Consider the following 21,953-nt stretch of genomic DNA (forward strand, 5'->3'; position numbering starts at 1 on the left):
TGCTATATAGTCAGGCTGAGCCGTGTACACAGAGTGGCAGTACACACAATGCTATATAGTGTGGCTGAGCGAGCGGTGTACTACTATTCCCAGCAGACACAGAACAGTAAACACAATGCTATATAGTGTGGGTGAGCGAGCGGTGTACCACTATTCCCAGCAGACACAGAACAGTAAACAGAATGCTATATAGTGTGGCTGAACGAGCGGTGTACCACTATTCCCAGCAGACACAGAACAGTAAACAGAATGCTATATAGTGTGGCTGAGCGAGCGGTGTACCACTATTCCCAGCAGACACAGAACAGTGAACAGAATGCTATATAGTGTGGCTGAGCGAGCGGTGTACTACTATTCCCAGCAGACACAGAACAGTAAACAGAATGCTATATAGTGTGGCTGAGCGAGGTACACAGAGTGGCAGTAAACAGAATGCTATATAGTGTGGCTGAGCGAGCGGTGTACTACTGTTCCCAGCAGCGACACACAATGACTGGGGGGGACCCTGGCTAGCGTGGCTGGAGAGCGAACTACCCTGCCTGCCTACCCAAAGCTAAACCCACAGAGAAATGGCGGAGATATGACGTGGTTCGGGTATTTATTTACCCGAACCACGTGACCGTTCGGCCAATCAGAGCGCGTTCGGGCCCGAACCACGTGACCCGTTCGGCCAATCACAGCGCTAGCCGAACGTTCGGGGAACGTTCGGCCATGCGCTCTTAGTTCGGCCATGTGGCCGAACGGTTTGGCCGAGCACCGTCAGGTGTTCGGCCGAACTCGAACATCACCCGAACAGGGTGATGTTCTGCAGAACCCGAACAGTGGCGAACACTGTTCGCCCATCACTAGCGGAGATACACGCTGATTGACGCACATAGAGGCGGCAGCAAAATCCATGACCAAGAAAGTCGTGGATTTTGCCTACCCTGTACCCTCATGAGTTTGGGTGATTGAGGGGGTTTTCAGCTGGGTTTTGGGGCGTTTTAAGAGGGGCATTAATGTTAATGAGGTTTTTAAAGTAAAAACCTAGTTTCCTGGAGACTTCAGAGTCTCTTTAAGGCTAAAAAATATTATTTTAACTTACCTAGGGCTTCTTCCAGCCCCCTGGACTCGTTTTGTGCCCACAGCATCCTCTTGATTCCCCTTTGGCCAGCAGTGGTGACCCCCAAAAAGTTAAAATCAATATATATATATATTTTAGCCTTAAGTGTTCTTTTGAGGTAAAATTTGTATTTCCATTCTAGAGCAGACACCTGTTTTGCCACATTTTAATTCTTACAATTTCCATCCATTCTACAGCAGGCCAATTCCACATAAGTTCTACTGGGAATTTCCCAGAAGAACTGAAATTAGTGGCCTGCTGTAGAATGGATGGAAATGTGTAGAAGAACTACTGAAATGTGGGAAAGCAGAAGCCTGCTGTAATATGGATCTTGGAGAAATCCCACGAATATCAAAAGAATGTCTATATGTGCTTTATCGACTATAAAAAAGCCTTTGATTGCGTCGAACACGATAAGCTGTGGAAAGCCTTAGGTTAACTGGGCGTGCCAACTCATCTGGTTAAGCTAATAAGATCACTATATGATGGCCAAGAAGCCACAGTGCGAACACATTATCGAGACACGGATTGGTTAAAAATTAATAAAGGTGTGAGGCAAGGTTGTCTCCTATCCCCCTTCCTGTTTAATCTTTACGCCGAAGTGATCATGAGAAAATTGGATCTTGAGGAAAAAGAAATTGGCGTGAAAATTGGTGGACGAAACATCAGTAACCTTCGGTATGCTGATGACACAACTCTTCTCTCAGAAACAGCGGATGGTCTGCAGCATCTGATTGATTGAATCAAAGATGAAAGTGCAAAGTTCGGCCTCCACCTGAATATCAAAAAGACCAAGATCATGACAAAAGTAGGTGACGGCAATATCAAGATAGCAGTTGACAATAAAAAGATTGAGTGTGTGCAGAAATTCACCTTCCTCGGCTCTCAGATCGATCGAAATGGTGATTGTAGTCATGAAATAAAACGTCGGATAACCCTCGGCAGAAAGGAGATGGTAAGCATGAACCAAGTATGGAAAAGCAAAGACATTAGCATTACGGCCAAACGTAGACTGATTCATGCCATTGTTTTCCCCATAACCATGTATGGCTGAGAAAGTTGGACCCTAAGAAAAGCAGATAGAAGAAAAATTGACACCTTCGAGTTGTGGTGCTGGTGACGGTTGCTTCGCATTCCATGGACAGCAAGAATGACGAACAAAGAAGTATTGGAACTTATAAGACCAGACATGTCACTGGAAGGCAAGATCACCAGACTCAGTCTCACATATTTTGGCCACGTGATGCGATCAAATTCCTTAGAGAAAGACCTAATTCTAGGACTGATCAGTGGCAAAAGGCGACAAGGCCACCAGAGAACGCGTTGGCTTGACATAATCAAAGCTGACACAGGATTGAGCTTAAGGCAACTGGCAGAAATGGTACAAGATCGGACAGTGTGGAGAGAGCTAACCCATAGAATCACCAAGAGTCGGACACGACTGAATGGATAACATCATCATCAGCTGTAATATGGAAATCATAAATGTGTGAGTCGTAAGATTCCTCCAGTTGGAAATAAAGATTGTTCATTACTTACCTGGGGCTACTTCCAGAATCCATACCCTGAAGTCTTGTAGTTCTCTTGTCCTCCTGGTACTGATCTTTGATCCGCTATGCGGCCCTGTAAACTGTGTGCACTACTGCACATGCATTGTACCGGCGGCAGGGCAGCTTGATCACACTCCACAAAGCGTTATGTACTGGTGCAGAATGTTCTCTGCCACTGGAGCATGATCAAGTAGGCATACCCCCAGGCCAGCGCAATGGCAATAGTGCACGACTTAGTTAAGTCACACACTCTACCGGGCCACACATGAGTTCAAGGATGAGGACCAGGAGATCAGAGAGCAAACTACAGGACTATAAGAGTTGAAAGGCCCCAGGAGAGTAAAAGAACAATCTTTTTTGTGTGTATTATTATAGAATTAGAGCATATGTTGGGGTATGGGGTGCAATTTCAGTGCTTGCCATAGGCTCTGTTTTCGCTAGATATACCCCTGTCCAGAACCTGCCTTTGAAATGCAATTGGACCTTTTTTATTGGGATTTTTTTTTCTTTTTTCAAGGCTTTTCTATCTGCCCCTATGAATCACATGTAAATGTTTTTTGTGAAAAAGGCTGGCTACCTCTGATGTCCACAACATTTTATACATCAGGGAATCAATATCAATACATCTAAGATACAAGATGTATACAAGATGTACTGTATATACAAGATGTAACATCTTGTATAATTCCAGAGACACAAAGTGAAAAAGATACAAAAACATGCATGCACATTCTGCCTATTAGACATGTCAAATCCATTATACAAAATGCTAAGGGGAAAAAAATAATAGAAGCAGACTGTAGTGCTAGAAACGCTGACATATATTAAATGAAACATAAAAGAGACATCATTTTGAGAGCTCTCGACACTGCTCTGTGTCTGGACACTGCGGATAGTTGTTCAGCATGGTGGTGCTCAAAGCAAATTCTGCATTGCACTAAACATTAATCCACACTCTGACATGTTATGCGGAAGACTGCTCTTTTATCTAATTAGTGCTACTTGTCCAACACTTCCTGCCTTGGTGACAGATTCCTTTTAAACAAATGTATTAGTGTAGACTGACCCACTAATGTTATGCTGAAATACAATGTAATGAGGCACATAAAAGAAAAAAATAGAGATATTCACTCTCACTTTACTAAACAATTAAGTCTCAAGAATAATAAAAGTCTTGTACTCGGCTCAGTTCACAGTGGGCATTGTATTGCTCTCCCTGCAAAAGCAGGAATACAATGGACCAGGAAAGTCATGTTGCATGCTATTTGCACAGTGTGTCACATACAGTGAAGCACACAGTCAATGAAAAGTATACATCAATGTCACTATTAACGCAGGTGTTTTGCAGTAACGCACTGCATGCAGTGTGTTGGGATGCCGCACATTGACATGTCATAAAACACTGGCCGCAATGTGAACTTGCAAATGTGTTGCATTGCAGTGCAAAATGCTGTGTTACAAAACCAGTCCCATCCTGTGTTGAAAAACCAAAATCATAAACGGCCCTTACACTAGTCATTGTGAATGTTGCATGTGATTTCCTGTATGCACAAATTTGGACTTACAATTAATTGGGTCTTTTTTGTGAAACTTTCTTGTATGCTTTGGTGTGCTTTTTGTGTGCATGTTTTAATTTTGCGATTTTTCCATGAATACGAATGAAGTTAATTTACATGAAAATGTATCTAATTAACTTCAAAATTGTGAACACTTTTTCTGCGATTTTAATGAATTTTGGTTAACTTGCATTGAAATGCGAATCACACATCACTGTAGGATCTCAAACAGCAATCGGTCAACTTAATTCTTTCTCATGAATGTGATCGTTGCCAAGTTGGATGCAATCACATCCTTTCATTGCCATTGCAATGTGAAGAAACCTGTAGAGTGCCATGGCTGTTGGCAAGTCAGAGCCACAATTAGCTCCATTAAAATGAATAGGTATTTACACATTTAGCCATTCATAGCTAGGCATTGCAGAACCTCACATCTAGGCCACCTGCGTTATTTATTTAAAAGATGTGCTTCTGCCATGCACTGTGATGTTTTGAAAGCCTATTTATAGAGTCTGTGTTCATGTACGTGCATGTTGCGAATCAGAGGGTAATCATTAGCTGATAATTCAAATCTGCCAGCTCTTGGGTTCCCTGTCAGAGGAGTGATAATATCGCAAATAAAGAACAAAGAAGGGCAATGAAAAAAGAAGAATTTGGAAAAAGGCACAGATTTTAATAACATTTTTTTTGAAAAGCCAATTGTGTTTTATTTTCAATACCTTTTCATTTTTTTTTTATTTTAATGCTGCCATTGGGATTTTATCCCCATTGTACATTGTAGATGAATGCCACTTTAGTAAATCACAGCACAAACACAGTTTGCTACTTTAGCAAACCACTTCTATTTGTAGGGCTTGTGATAATAGGTTTACTAGTTAAGTTATAGAGAAGCACCGGGAGTTAGTGGAGTAAACTAAATTGAACCCAGTGCCAGATTTCCGACCAGGCAACCAAATTAATTGATTTGGGCCACAGAAGATTAACAGGCCTCCATAAAAATGTATTGCTTCTATTCATATAGTACTTAAATAGCTCTTTACGTCTGTAAAAAAGCAAGATCTCTGCAGCAATGCTTTAATTATACACACAGGCACACACAGTGTTATGCCCCCTCCCCTTAGCTCAGAGCTCGAGTCTCAGAACCAGGCTGGGGGCTAAAATGTTCTATAGTTAACTTTTTTCTATAATAGCACCATCATTTGGACTATCTCCTCGTCTCAAAGTCTGAGTTTTGACTGTTTGTGATGTTCACAGTTGGTTCTGTAAGTGCTGAACTTATTAGCCAAGTAAGGGGCTCATTATAAATATGTATTGCCTCTGTTTATGTAGTCCTTAAGTAACTTTCAGTCTATAAAAAACAATATCTCTGCAGCAATTCTCTACTACAGAGATAAGAAATTATACACACAGGCGCACACACAATGTTACATCCCCCCTCCCCCTTACATAGGCTGCGGGCTGGAATGTGTCTGTGATCTTTCCATACAGGAGTAGCTTGCTAGTAAGGGAATATTAAAGTATGCCAGCACATACATCTGTCGTTAACTTTTCTTCCATAATAGCACCATCATTTGGACAATCTGCATTGCTCTAAAGCCTATGAGTTATTTTTGTGTTGTTCACAGTTGGTTCCGATCATTGCTGAACTCAGCCATAATTGTATCACCCCAGCTGGCAAAAATATTTAAAATTGGCTATACACACATCAATTCTGATCACTGATTGAATCTGCCAGTAATCTATTGCTCATACATATCCAATCAATTGGTTTTCAATTGACTTTGTGCTGTTTATCAATCTCTGTGGGATGGGGGCAGGACAGAAGTGATTAGGTATCAATGGTTTATAGCTTTGCCCTGCATCGAGCAGTACAGCGCTTATTATTGGATTGAAGCTTCATAGAGTTCTTCTAAAACCTATCAAAATTAAGCATTAAAGAGACTCTGAAGTCTCTTAAAAATCCTTTTTTTATTACAAAATCCTGTTTAACGTGTTAGCCCTACCTAAACCTCTGCATCCCTGCTGCTGTAATCTATCTAAATCCCCCTAACTCCCCCCTCCCTCTCCCTCGCAAAATCCACAACTTTCTTGGTCGTGGATTTTGCTGCTGCTGGAGGCAGAGCTATGAGCCGCAGCTCTGCCTCCATTTGCGTCTATCAGTGGCGGATCTCCGCCTCTCCCCCGCCCCTCTCAGTGAAGGAAGACTGAGAGGGGCAGGGGAGAGGTGGCGATCCGGGCTGACAGACGTGCTGAGAGGCAGCCCGGATTGCCCCCCAGGGAGTTTGGGTGGTAAATAGATTACAGCGGTTTAGGTAGTGCTAATATGTTAAACAGGATTTTGTAATAAAACGAGGATTTTTAAGAGACTTCAGAGTCTCTTTAAGTTTTCCGGGATAGGAGTAGATCACTATCCAACCAAATTCTAATGAAATAATACTTGATTGGCTAGGCATATCGGGCCATAATTGACCTGTGTATGACTCATGGAGATGAGCAAGTGAAATTACCAAGTTTGGTGTTGCGGGGAATCAGCCCAAATCTTGTTTAGCAAGATTCTCACAACTGTCAAGTTCGCCATGTGGCAGGCTTAGCTAACAACGAAGAAGTTCAAGGGGCAAAAACACTTTTTCTCTATATAAACAATTGTAAGGTTGTTGATCTTAAATCTGCTTCAATGTACTCACTTTTGTTGCCAATGGATTAAACATTAAAGTGGACCTTAACTTTTGCACAGGACAGAAGGAAAACATAAAGAAATACAGCCTGTATGTATTTAGAGCATTTAGCCTGTCTAATCCCCCCTCATCTGTGACTAATCACAAGTGTAATTTGATCCCTCAGCTGTGTCAGCTGACTGCTGAGGCAGAGAGCGAATTAGTAAACACAGGATGTTAGCAATATCACCACTTTCATGAAAGCAGGAAGTAGACACAATTCAGATTTATTGCAGGATATGTATCAGCTGTAACAAACGGGTTTCTTTAAGGCCTCGTTCACATTGCATTCCGATCGTGGTTGCGTTTGCGTTAAGCTTTTTTTTACGCTTTTCCCCCCTCCCGGCGATTTCTGTGAGTTGATCAATTTTGGTAAGCGTTTTTGTAAACGCTTTTGCAGAGCGATTCAATTTTTTCACTTCCCGACGTCACTCAGGAAGTTAACTTTTTGATCTGGAAAATAATAAATACAATGTATTATTATTAAAAACGTGAATGCACTCACTGCACAAATGGTCCATGCAGCGCTTCTCTGAGCGGATCGGAAACAAACCGCTCAGATGTGAACTCTCTCATAGAGAATCATTGCACAAGCGCTTTCAGGGCGATTTGGAAAAATCGACAGTGCTTAAAAAACTCCAAAAGCGCCTCCAGTGTGAACGAGCCCTAAAGGTTATTATGCTGTTCAGGTCCGCTAATGAATCTGTGTTGATGTTATTTCTTGAGACATCCTTTCAACTGTGTGTGTGAGTGTGTGTGTACATTGTTCTTCTTGGGGCCTATAGTCTCCTCTGCTATTGTGTTAGCTCTGAAAGAAACTATGAATACTCTGCTAAATTTAGTCAAGCGTTAAACATACTAGTGTGGGTGTGCAATTCTGGATGTGGAAGTACAGCATATACTCAATGTTTCTTCTTGTTTTCAATGTTCTTTAACCACTTAAATACCAGCTGTCTCTCTCTTAAGGACCAAAAATCTATTAACCCTTCGCACACTCACATGCAAATGTTCAAACAATTGCATTCACAGATTCACTCATCCAGGCCACAACTGTTATCCCTACAGCTAAATTAAAAGCCAGGGTTTTAGTTCACAGAAGAATGCATTCTTATGCTTAATCACCTATACTGCGCAGAAGTACCCAGGTAAACATAGGTGTCCTAACTCTGGCCCTGTAACATGCATAGTGCAGACATGCAAACACATTCATTGCATCAAACCTATCAATGGATTAGGAGCACACATCCTAACTTCCTCTCCTGGGAAAGACAGTGCATCTTACCAATCGCACAAGGGAGCTAATGTTATGTGTCCATGTGCACCATGCGCATACACCAGCATAAGCTGTCTGCATGCTGACAAACATACAGGGGAAGGGGGGAGTGCACCGAATTGGACCCTAGCCACAGGGGTCAATGATAAGAATAAACATACATATATCCAGGCACATCGCCTCTAGTTAGGACATTAAATAAATTATTAGGGAAAGGGAGGTGCTGAAGGGGGTGTGGCGAGAAAACAGCAAAAATCTATTAACCCTTCGCACACTCACATGCAAATGTTCAAACAATTGCATTCACAGATTCACTCATCCAGGCCACAACTGTTATCCCTACAGCTAAATTAAAAGCCAGGGTTTTAGTTCACAGAAGAATGCATTCTTATGCTTAATCACCTATACTGCGCAGAAGTACCCAGGTAAACATAGGTGTCCTAACTCTGGCCCTGTAACATGCATAGTGCAGACATGCAAACACATTCATTGCATCAAACCTATCAATGGATTAGGAGCACACATCCTAACTTCCTCTCCTGGGAAAGACAGTGCATCCTACCAATCGCACAAGGGAGCTAATGTTATGTGTCCATGTGCACCATGCGCATACACCAGCATAAGCTGTCTGCATGCTGACAAACATACAGGGGAAGGGGGGAGTGCACCGAATTGGACCCTAGCCACAGGGGTCAATGATAAGAATAAACATACATATATCCAGGCACATCGCCTCTAGTTAGGACATTAAATAAATTATTAGGGAAAGGGAGGTGCTGAAGGGGGTGTGGCTAGAAAACAGCAAAAATATATTAACCCTTCGCACACTCACATGCAAAAGTTCAAACAATTGCATTCACAGATTCACTCATCCAGGCCACAACTGTTATCCCTACAGCTAAATTAAAAGCCAGGGTTTTAGTTCACAGAAGAATGCATTCTTATGCTTAATCACCTATACTGCGCAGAAGTACCCAGGTAAACATAGGTGTCCTAACTCTGGCCCTGTAACATGCATAGTGCAGACATGCAAACACATTCATTGCATCAAACCTATCAATGGATTAGGAGCACACATCCTAACTTCCTCTCCTGGGAAAGACAGTGCATCTTACCAATCGCACAAGGGAGCTAATGTTATGTGTCCATGTGCACCATGCGCATACACCAGCATAAGCTGTCTGCATGCTGACAAACATACAGGGGAAGGGGGGAGTGCACCGAATTGGACCTTAGCCACAGGGGTCAATGATAAGAATAAACATACATATATCCAGGCACATCGCCTCTAGTTAGGACATTAAATAAATTATTAGGGAAAGGGAGGTGCTGAAGGGGGTGTGGCGAGAAAACAGCAAAAATCTATTAACCCTTCGCACACTCACATGCAAATGTTCAAACAATTGCATTCACAGATTCACTCATCCAGGCCACAACTGTTATCCCTACAGCTAAATTAAAAGCCAGGGTTTTAGTTCACAGAAGAATGCATTCTTATGCTTAATCACCTATACTGCGCAGAAGTACCCAGGTAAACATAGGTGTCCTAACTCTGGCCCTGTAACATGCATAGTGCAGACATGCAAACACATTCATTGCATCAAACCTATCAATGGATTAGGAGCACACATCCTAACTTCCTCTCCTGGGAAAGACAGTGCATCTTACCAATCGCACAAGGGAGCTAATGTTATGTGTCCATGTGCACCATGCGCATACACCAGCATAAGCTGTCTGCATGCTGACAAACATACAGGGGAAGGGGGGAGTGCACCGAATTGGACCCTAGCCACAGGGGTCAATGATAAGAATAAACATACATATATCCAGGCACATCGCCTCTAGTTAGGACATTAAATAAATTATTAGGGAAAGGGAGGTGCTGAAGGGGGTGTGGCTAGAAAACAGCAAAAATCTATTAACCCTTCGCACACTCACATGCAAATGTTCAAACAATTGCATTCACAGATTCACTCATCCAGGCCACAACTGTTATCCCTACAGCTAAATTAAAAGCCAGGGTTTTAGTTCACAGAAGAATGCATTCTTATGCTTAATCACCTATACTGCGCAGAAGTACCCAGGTAAACATAGGTGTCCTAACTCTGGCCCTGTAACATGCATAGTGCAGACATGCAAACACATTCATTGCATCAAACCTATCAAAGAATTAGGAGCACACATCCTAACTTCCTCTCCTGGGAAAGACAGTGCATCTTACCAATCGCACAAGGGAGCTAATGTTATGTGTCCATGTGCACCATGCGCATACACCAGCATAAGCTGTCTGCATGCTGACAAACATACAGGGGAAGGGGGAGTGCACCGAATTGGACCCTAGCCACAGGGGTCAATGATAAGAATAAACATACATATATCCAGGCACATCGCCTCTAGTTAGGACATTAAATAAATTATTAGGGAAAGGGAGGTGCTGAAGGGGGTGTGGCTAGAAAACAGCAAAAATCTATTAACCCTTCGCACACTCACATGCAAATGTTCAAACAATTGCATTCACAGATTCACTCATCCAGGCCACAACTGTTATCCCTACAGCTAAATTAAAAGCCAGGGTTTTAGTTCACAGAAGAATGCCTTCTTATGCTTAATCACCTATACTGCGCAGAAGTACCCAGGTAAACATAGGTGTCCTAACTCTGGCCCTGTAACATGCATAGTGCAGACATGCAAACACATTCATTGCATCAAACCTATCAATGGATTAGGAGCACACATCCTAACTTCCTCTCCTGGGAAAGACAGTGCATCTTACCAATCGCACAAGGGAGCTAATGTTATGTGTCCATGTGCACCATGCGCATACACCAGCATAAGCTGTCTACATGCTGACAAACATACAGGGGAAGGGGGGAGTGCACCGAATTGGACCCTAGCCACAGGGGTCAATGATAAGAATAAACATACATATATCCAGGCACATCGCCTCTAGTTAGGACATTAAATAAATTATTAGGGAAAGGGAGGTGCTGAAGGGGGTGTGGCTAGAAAACAGCAAAATCTATTAACCCTTCGCACACTCACATGCAAATGTTCAAACAATTGCATTCACAGATTCACTCATCCAGGCCACAACTGTTATCCCTACAGCTAAATTAAAAGCCAGGGGTTTAGTTCACAGAAGAATGCATTCTTATGCTTAATCACCTATACTGCGCAGAAGTACCCAGGTAAACATAGGTGTCCTAACTCTGGCCCTGTAACATGCATAGTGCAGACATGCAAACACATTCATTGCATCAAACCTATCAATGGATTAGGAGCACACATCCTAACTTCCTCTCCTTGTGCGATCTTACCAATCGCACAAGGGAGCTAATGTTATGTGTCCATGTGCACCATGCGCATACACCAGCATAAGCTGTCTGCATGCTGACAAACATACAGGGGAAGGGGGGAGTGCACCGAATTGGACCCTAGCCACAGGGGTCAATGATAAGAATAAACATACATATATCCAGGCACATCGCCTCTAGTTAGGACATTAAATAAATTATTAGGGAAAGGGAGGTGCTGAAGGGGGTGTGGCTAGAAAACAGCAAAAATCTATTAACCCTTCGCACACTCACATGCAAATGTTCAAACAATTGCATTCACAGATTCACTCATCCAGGCCACAACTGTTATCCCTACAGCTAAATTAAAAGCCAGGGTTTTAGTTCACAGAAGAATGCATTCTTATGCTTAATCACCTATACTGCGCAGAAGTACCCAGGTAAACATAGGTGTCCTAACTCTGGCCCTGTAACATGCATAGTGCAGACATGCAAACACATTCATTGCATCAAACCTATCAATGGATTAGGAGCACACATCCTAACTTCCTCTCCTGGGAAAGACAGTGCATCTTACCAATCGCACAAGGGAGCTAATGTTATGTGTCCATGTGCGCCATGCGCATACACCAGCATAAGCTGTCTACATGCTGACAAACATACAGGGGAAGGGGGGGAGTGCACCGAATTGGACCCTAGCCACAGGGGTCAATGATAAGAATAAACATACATATATCCAGGCACATCGCCTCTAGTTAGGACATTAAATAAATTATTAGGGAAAGGGAGGTGCTGAAGGGGGTGTGGCTAGAAAACAGCAAAATCTATTAACCCTTCGCACACTCACATGCAAATGTTCAAACAATTGCATTCACAGATTCACTCATCCAGGCCACAACTGTTATCCCTACAGCTAAATTAAAAGCCAGGGTTTTAGTTCACAGAAGAATGCATTCTTATGCTTAATCACCTATACTGCGCAGAAATACCCAGGTAAACATAGGTGTCCTAACTCTGGCCCTGTAACATGCATAGTGCAGACATGCAAACACATTCATTGCATCAAACCTATCAATGGATTAGGAGCACACATCCTAACTTCCTCTCCTGGGAAAGACAGTGCATCTTACCAATCGCACAAGGGAGCTAATGTTATGTGTCCATGTGCACCATGCGCATACACCAGCATAAGCTGTCTGCATGCTGACAAACATACAGGGGAAGGGGGGAGTGCACCGAATTGGACCCTAGCCACAGGGGTCAATGATAAGAATAAACATACATATATCCAGGCACATCGCCTCTAGTTAGGACATTAAATAAATTATTAGGGAAAGGGAGGTGCTGAAGGGGGTGTGGCTAGAAAACAGCAAAAATCTATTAACCCTTCGCACGCTCACATGCAAATGTTCAAACAATTGCATTCACAGATTCACTCATCCAGGCCACAACTGTTATCCCTACAGCTAAATTAAAAGCCAGGGTTTTAGTTCACAGAAGAATGCATTCTTATGCTTAATCACCTATACTGCGCAGAAGTACCCAGGTAAACATAGGTGTCCTAACTCTGGCCCTGTAACATGCATAGTGCAGACATGCAAACACATTCATTGCATCAAACCTATCAATGGATTAGGAGCACACATCCTAACTTCCTCTCCTGGGAAAGACAGTGCATCTTACCAATCGCACAAGGGAGCTAATGTTATGTGTCCATGTGCACCATGCGCATACACCAGCATAAGCTGTCTACATGCTGACAAACATACAGGGGAAGGGGGGAGTGCACCAAATTGGACCCTAGCCACAGGGGTCAATGATAAGAATAAACATACATATATCCAGGCACATCGCCTCTAGTTAGGACATTAAATAAATTATTAGGGAAAGGGAGGTGCTGAAGGGGGTGTGGCTAGAAAACAGCAAAATCTATTAACCCTTCGCACACTCACATGCAAATGTTCAAACAATTGCATTCACAGATTCACTCATCCAGGCCACAACTGTTATCCCTACAGCTAAATTAAAAGCCAGGGTTTTAGTTCACAGAAGAATGCATTCTTATGCTTAATCACCTATACTGCGCAGAAGTACCCAGGTAAACATAGGTGTCCTAACTCTGGCCCTGTAACATGCATAGTGCAGACATGCAAACACATTCATTGCATCAAACCTATCAATGGATTAGGAGCACACATCCTAACTTCCTCTCCTGGGAAAGACAGTGCATCTTACCAATCGCACAAGGGAGCTAATGTTATGTGTCCATGTGCACCATGCGCATACACCAGCATAAGCTGTCTGCATGCTGACAAACATACAGGGGAAGGGGGGAGTGCACCGAATTGGACCCTAGCCACAGGGGTCAATGATAAGAATAAACATACATATATCCAGGCACATCGCCTCTAGTTAGGACATTAAATAAATTATTAGGGAAAGGGAGGTGCTGAAGGGGGTGTGGCTAGAAAACAGCAAAAATCTATTAACCCTTCGCACACTCACATGCAAATGTTCAAACAATTGCATTCACAGATTCACTCATCCAGGCCACAACTGTTATCCCTACAGCTAAATTAAAAGCCAGGGTTTTAGTTCACAGAAGAATGCATTCTTATGCTTAATCACCTATACTGCGCAGAAGTACCCAGGTAAACATAGGTGTCCTAACTCTGGCCCTGTAACATGCATAGTGCAGACATACAAACACATTCATTGCATCAAACCTATCAATGGATTAGGAGCACACATCCTAACTTCCTCTCCTGGGAAAGACAGTGCATCTTACCAATCGCACAAGGGAGCTAATGTTATGTGTCCATGTGCACCATGCGCATACACCAGCATAAGCTGTCTGCATGCTGACAAACATACAGGGGAAGGGGGGAGTGCACCGAATTGGACCCTAGCCACAGGGGTCAATGATAAGAATAAACATACATATATCCAGGCACATCGCCTCTAGTTCTCTCTCTCTTAAGGACCAGAGACCACTGGTACAGAAACAGTGGAATCCCGATGAATCGCCGTACATACCCGCTGCAATCCCAGTCACCTCTGCACGTCGGGAACCTGGGCCACCAACTCTTCTGTCTCTTGTGAGCCAGTCAGGAGCTGCTTTCATTAGCTCCTGACCCTGTCATTCAATGTAAGTAAATGGGAGTTGCTTACATTGAAAGACAGGGCTGGGAGACAATGAAATCGGCTCCTGACCCGTTCACAGGACTCTGCCATCATAGAGAAAGGCAGAGCAAGTGAGCTGCATCGGGACACAGCAGGGATTCATTGGTGAGATCGGTGGGAGCGATGAAAACCGCAGATGCGCGCAGCGGTGGCTGTTTGAAATCTACGCCCTGCCAGCCAGGTAACCAAAAAACAGGGCATAGATTTTAATCACTATGGTCCTTAAAGTGAATGTTTACCAGTTCAAAAATAAAAAAGTCAGATACTCACCTATGGAGAGGGAAGGCTCGGTCCTAATGAGCCTTCCCTCTCCTCTCCCGATGCCCGGTCCCACGCAGGATCCCCCGTAGCAGTATTCGACCAGTTCGGTCAAATACTGCCACTTCCGCAGCCGAAGGGAGCTTTCGGAAGCCTTCGGGAGCACTCGGGCTCCCGAAGACGGGCCGCTCCATACTACGCATGCGTGAGCGCCCTCTATGATGCACTCGCACGTGCGTAGTATGGAGCGGCCCGTCTTTGGAAGCCCGAGTGCTCCCGAAGACCTCTGAAGTCCCTGCGGCGGCGCACGCGAACGGGGAAGCCAGCGCAGCACTGAGGGCACCGGGAGAGGAGAGGTAAGGCTCATTAGGACCGGGCCTTCCCTCTCCTTAGGTTAGTATCTGACTTTTTTATTTTTGAACTGGTAACCATTGGCTTTAAGTACTTAATGTGTTTTAAACTACGGTACTTATAACAGTTCATACAAATACTGTAACACGTAACAACAAAATTGTGTTTTATCTGAAGTCAATTTATGTATGTATGTATGAGCCATTTGTAATTCTTTTTATTTGTAAAAAGCATGTATTTTCTTTTCTTCCTAAGGTCTCCCACATTCACTTTACTCCACATGTTCTGTTTATTTTCCTCATTAGTACTCAATAGTTAATTAACTATATACTGTGTAGTGGTAAAACACCTCTGCCTATGGTAAATTTAATTCAAACCTTAAATGACAAGACTATGGGGGACCCACAGTCAATTAATAGATGAGTTTCTATTTTAACAGGAAATAATCTCACATTCCTGCTTTGCACCATGGGAATTAATCTGTTCTGTCACTGCTTGGTCACCAGGCTATTTTAACAGGAAATTATCTCACATTCCTGCTTGGCACCATGGGAATTAATTTGTTCAGTCACTGCTTGGTCGCCAGGCCATGAATTGAAATTCGAACACAGGCAGAGACAGTTAATTGTATTGCCACTAAGCAGGGATCCTAGTGTAGCACTAAATTACAATATACCGGTTATGTAGCTGGATCAGGGGCCAGGGTTTGGGCACTTGGGATGAGACCTGACATTAATGTCCCAGGAGCCTAGGCCTAAGGATAACCCTGATTGGGTGTCAGACCTAATAAGACAATCCAAGAAAATGTATTCCCGAATTAATATTATCTATGAATTCTCAGTATAATGCCATCACAACTAAAGTTTAGTGAGTTACATGAATTAATGCATATATATATATATATATATATATATATATATATATATATATATATATATATATATATATATATATATATATATATATATATATATATAAAAATAAATATATATATATATATATATATATATATATATATATATATATATATATATACACATACACACACACACAGAGTGTATATATATATATATGTACATACATATGTATATACATATATATATATACACACACATATATACATATATATATATACACACATATATACATATATATATATATACACACATATATACATATATATATATATATATATATATATATATATATATATATATATATATATATATATATATACATATATATATATATATATATATATACACACACACACATATATACATATATATATACACACATATATATATATATATATATATATATATATATATATATATATATATATATATATACACACACACACACACACACACATATATATATATATATATATATATATATATATATACACACACACACATATATATATATTTACGTATTGTAGAATTGAAATTTGCGGTGGGCGGGGGGTGTTACTCTGGACAATCTATTTACAGGTACAATATTCAATTTATTTTAATATATATTTGATAATACTGATATGCATGGGTTCTCTCAGTCTTTTCCTTTAAACAATACAATTATACTTTGACAGAAGATTCTTTTCAGTTTTGATTATGTAGATAATACATATATCAGCAGATTCTGAAATGTTAGCATCAGTCTTTCTGTGACAGGTGTGTGCCACATGAGGAAATTAACAGTTGATGTAAAAGGTGCTACATCAAGGTTACAAGTTTTATGATAAGATCTACAAGTGTGGAATGACAGGTTTCAAGATTTATGACTCATTGGTTTTCAGGGCGTAGGTGTTTTCTTCAACAGGGATAATTAATTGGTTAGTAATGTTGTATATTTCAATTCACATTTCATTTCCAATTTGTCTAACATTTTTTTTAATTACTATTCCTGGTATGGAAATTCACTGGCATATTTTTAGTAATTTCCACAAAAATTGTATACATTCCTGTACTATGAGAATGATCACATACTAGGCAAAGTGTATCCAAGGTGACATGTGACATTATGAGATATACATGTGTGTATAGTACAAAGCATATTAATAACCAGGCTGTATTGTTTGCTTAATTTTGCTGCCTGAGAAAATTAATTTTTAGGCATGAAAGTGACAGCTTCTGTCTTGTCGGTAGCTTGTCATGAATATAGTAAACGTCACTGATAAGCAAATTACAGCCATTAAGCTTTCCTGGCAGAATACAATTTCTGAGAGCAGAGGAAAATAAAATACATGAACTATTGACCTTTTTCTAACTCTGGGACACTTATTAGGCCGGCACTGAGCAGAGGCAACAAACATTCAATCTAGTTTGTAAATGTGTAAATATAAAATAAAACCATGGGATATCTAAAAAAAAAAAAAGTCATTTTAGGAGTAAGAGCATAAATACATTTGTTTATCTCATCAGTTTATTTTCATCTCGGGCTCATTTTAAAGCCTATCTTTAGTTAAACCTTAGTTGATAGATGTGGGTAGCTTGAGTAAGAGTTAAAAACATACCTTCCCCCAAGTCCTTGAAGTGTTCAGAGTTGTAATGTAAACCTTGGCTGTCTAAAGGATAGCGTATGAGGGACAGCAATATCATCTTGATAGGTGTTCTGGTAAACTATTTTTACATTGGTGGAACCGCACTCAATAGGCCATACCCACTTAAAGAGAAACTCCGACCAAGAATTGAACTTTATCCCAATCAGTAGCTGATACCCACTTTTACATGAAAAATATAATGATTTTCACAAACAGACCATCAGGGGGCGCTGTATGACTGATTTTGTGCTGAAACCCCTCCCACAAGAGGCTCTGGTACCGTACGGTACTCTGGGCAAACTGCCACAATGTAACAATGACACGCACAGGAAATGGCTGTTTATAGCTGTCTGTTAAAGCCAGAACAGCTACATAATCTGCCCACAGTAACAATGTCACCATGTAATACATGTCAGAATGTGAATCTGGGAGAGGAAAGATTTTACAATGAGCAAACTCTGACTAAATCATGTATACATAATTATTGTAAAAATTAAGCACCTTTTTATATTAAATTATTTTCACTGGAGTTCCTCTTTAAGGGGTCAGATGTGCAGGACCTTTCACCTGGGTACCGCCAGGATCCCAGAATACAAAAAAAGATTAGGGTCCGCAGCAGTCTTCTCAAGTTATCAAAATCTTTATTAGATCAAAATAATAAAAGCAAGATGAGCGCTGTGATTGGTTGAGACTATGTATATAGAGCATTGTTGTTTTAATGTTGTTTTTATGCTGGATGGCTTGAAAAAGGGCAGAAGCCCAAAACAGCAGACTGTTGCTATCCATTATCATCATGCTTTTATTATTTTGATCTAATAAAGATTTTGATAACTTGAGAAGACTGCTGCGGACCCTAATCTTATTTTGAATTTTGTTAAACTATTTTAACATCCTTGCACAACAAACTTTTCTGTGCCTTTTGAGTTGAATGTGTCTCAAGGTTTCTAGAACACTTTCAGTTTCGACTTCAGCCAAAAAGTCTTACTGATTTGTACATGAAGCTGTTCCCGGACCACATTTCCACTTCTGCGCTATATCATGGTCTGCCATTGTTTATTCTTGGTCCACATGTTTTTTTCTAGATTGCACTCTCTGAATCTCCGCACTTCCATTTGTTTCTAAGTGATTTACCCAAGCAGCTGTTTATTATGATGTAAAATGGAGAACTGGTTAGCACGCAGTGCAAGAGGAGCAGATTAAATGTGCTGCTGTGCAAAGTGCTTTCCCCAGTGCAGTCCAATGTTCTCAAGACTGCAAAGATAGTTTGTGAAATGAGCAGCAAGTAGAGACAAAGCAGTCCGGCACTGTTAGGCAAAATGTATTTCCACCAAAGTGCAAACAAAGTACAAGTGCATAAGAATAAATTTAACATTGGTTTAGCTCAAACAAAATGAATGGCAAATTGTGTACTTACCATTGCTGGTTGTACACAATTTGCCATTCATTTTGTTTGAGCTAAACCATTGTTAAGTTGGGAGAGAAGTCCAGCAGTAGGTGCTGGGGGTGCACAGTCTGACAACTGTTTTGGAGGGGGTCACCTAGCGTCTTCTGAGATCATTAAAGTGCACTTTTATGTCCTCAGAAGAAGCTAGATGACCCCGTGATACAGTCGTCATCAGGTCATGCTCTCCCTTGTGCCCACTCCTGGACTTCTCCCCCACATGTACAGCGAGCAATGATAAGTACACAATTTGCCATTGATTTTGCGTGAGTTAAACCAATGCTAAGCTTACAATGCACTTGCTCTTTGAACTGTGCTGGAAATACGGTAAATATTGCCTAATAGTGCCAACTTCTTTGCCTCTACTTGCTTGTTTGTACATTATAAACTGCAGTCCAAGTCACAACCACCACAACATTAGGATTTTTTTCTTTTTAATACATGAACAGGGGACATTTGTGTAACAATGTCAGTATTGAAAATGTATTACTTCTTTAAAGAAAACCTGAACTGAAAATTAAAAGTCAAAATAAACATACAAAAATCATACTTAAAGCGGAATATAACCCTGCATTTCAACTTTGCTCTAAAACATTATTTACAGCATATTATATGCAAAAAGCATTTTTTTTTACTACACCAGCATTGGAAGGGTTAAACACAGAGGTTTAAGGTTCCGGGAGAGATATGCAGAAGTTCAGATTGTTACATTCTATTTAGTAATATGTATCTATTGAGAAATGTTACACACTCTTTGGCTGTCCTCCAGCTACTGAGGGAGTGAGTCACATTCAACACTTAGATACATTTATGTAAACAAAATGTATCTTTGTCAGCTTCGGATGCGTCTGCAGAACTCTCCAGGAACTTTAAAGCTTTGTGTAAGCCTTCCAATGCTGGTCTAGTAAAAAAAAATGCTGGTTGCATATAATATACTGTATATAATGTTTTAGAGCAAAGTTGAAATGCAGGGTTATATTCCGCTTTAACTCCTGTGTAATCTACTCATTAATCTCTTCCTCCTCTCCGATGTCCTGTTTGTCTGCTGTGATCAATGGAATTCTCTGTCCTCCATTTTGAAAATGGCCATTACCCCATAACAGCTTTCTGGTCAGCACACAGTTAAACTGCAACATCGCCCACTTGAGCCATAGGGAAACATGGACACATCAGTTCGCCTCTCAGCTATAACTGACAGCATCACAGCAACTGATATATTTCAGTTCTGACAAAATGTTGTCAGAACTGGAAGGGATCACTGTCAGAAGAAAATGGTGACCTGCTGAGAGGAACTGAGGGCAGGGTAACTATGTAATGTTCATTTGAAGTTACCTCATGTTTTTATTTTAAATAATTTTATTCAGTACAGGTTCCCTTTAAAGGGCAAATATCACAAACAATTGTAAACCTGAAAATACGTAAATATAAATGTACATTACATATACATGTACATTCCCAGAGAATACACTATAAATTACTTGTATCCTAGCTTCATGCCGCTTACTGTAGGTAGTAAAAGTCTGGCAGATCTGACAGGTTTTGGACTAATTAATCTCCTAATGGGGGATGCTAAATTATACTGAACTTCAGATTCTCAGTCCAACTGCCAAAATAATGTGCAAATGAGTAGGGAAGCTGTCTGACATCTTTGATTAGATCCTTCTTAGGAGCATTTTTGTAAAGAATTCAAAGGCAAGTGATGAATTTCTGGATGACAAAAACATTGTGCTCATGATGTGTAATAGCTTGAAATTGATCCAGATGGAGTCCTGGTTCTTTCTTTGATTGTCATACTGAGAATCGTCACAAGGAGATGGATTAGTCCAAAATCTGTCAGATTTGTTAGTTTTTACTACCTACTGTAAGTGACAGCAATATAGGAAAACAGTAATTTATAGTTAATTATACTCTTGGAGAAATGGACAGTACATTTTATATGTTTGTATTTCAAGTTTTAAGATTTTTCACAAAAATTGGTCCTTGAAGGCGATAGTACTGTGTAGTTTGTGGTGAGGTGGTGTAAAGAAATAGTTTTTTTGTGATAGTAAGTTTAAGGTTGTAGGTAATCTTTTACAGCAAAGAAGAAATGCTGAGTTTCATACCACTTTAAGTTTTCTCCCAGGAGATCATTTTTTTATCGTTTGTTTAATAACTTTTCAGCACTTTGCAGTTGAAAAAGTATTTAAAAAATGGTGAAAATGTACCGTCTAAGTACTTTCTTAGATGCTGGTGGCTTAAGAGGCATTGTATTGATAAGGTATGTAAATATCCCCTGGGAAAAAAGTAGGAGGAAAAAGTGAATTGAATAAGGCCAATATTTTCTTATTGCAACAACCACGGAACACAGTAAAGATATCAAACAATTTCTTTCCTAATTGGATCTTAAAACTCTTGTTTTGGTAATTCAGAGGGGCAAGAACTTGGTGTTCTACAAATGTTCTGTGTGCAGTGGTAAAATTATTGATAGCCCTGTGCAATGGAGGACATTGAAACAAATCCTTGAAAATGCAATTTTGCTATAAAGGATGACTTCTGGCAGGAATAAGGCATAGTTTCAGCTCTTGCCAACATTAATGAGAAGTTGAGCTACGCTAAGTCTATTGTTACAACTGCTTACACATGTACAAGATAGTTTGCAAATACTGCAAAAAGAATTCCAGGAAGCCTTGCTAATAAAACTTTTTCTC

This window comes from Hyperolius riggenbachi, chromosome 3, assembly GCF_040937935.1.
Source record: "Hyperolius riggenbachi isolate aHypRig1 chromosome 3, aHypRig1.pri, whole genome shotgun sequence".
In the NCBI taxonomy this organism is placed as follows: Eukaryota; Metazoa; Chordata; class Amphibia; order Anura; family Hyperoliidae; genus Hyperolius; species Hyperolius riggenbachi.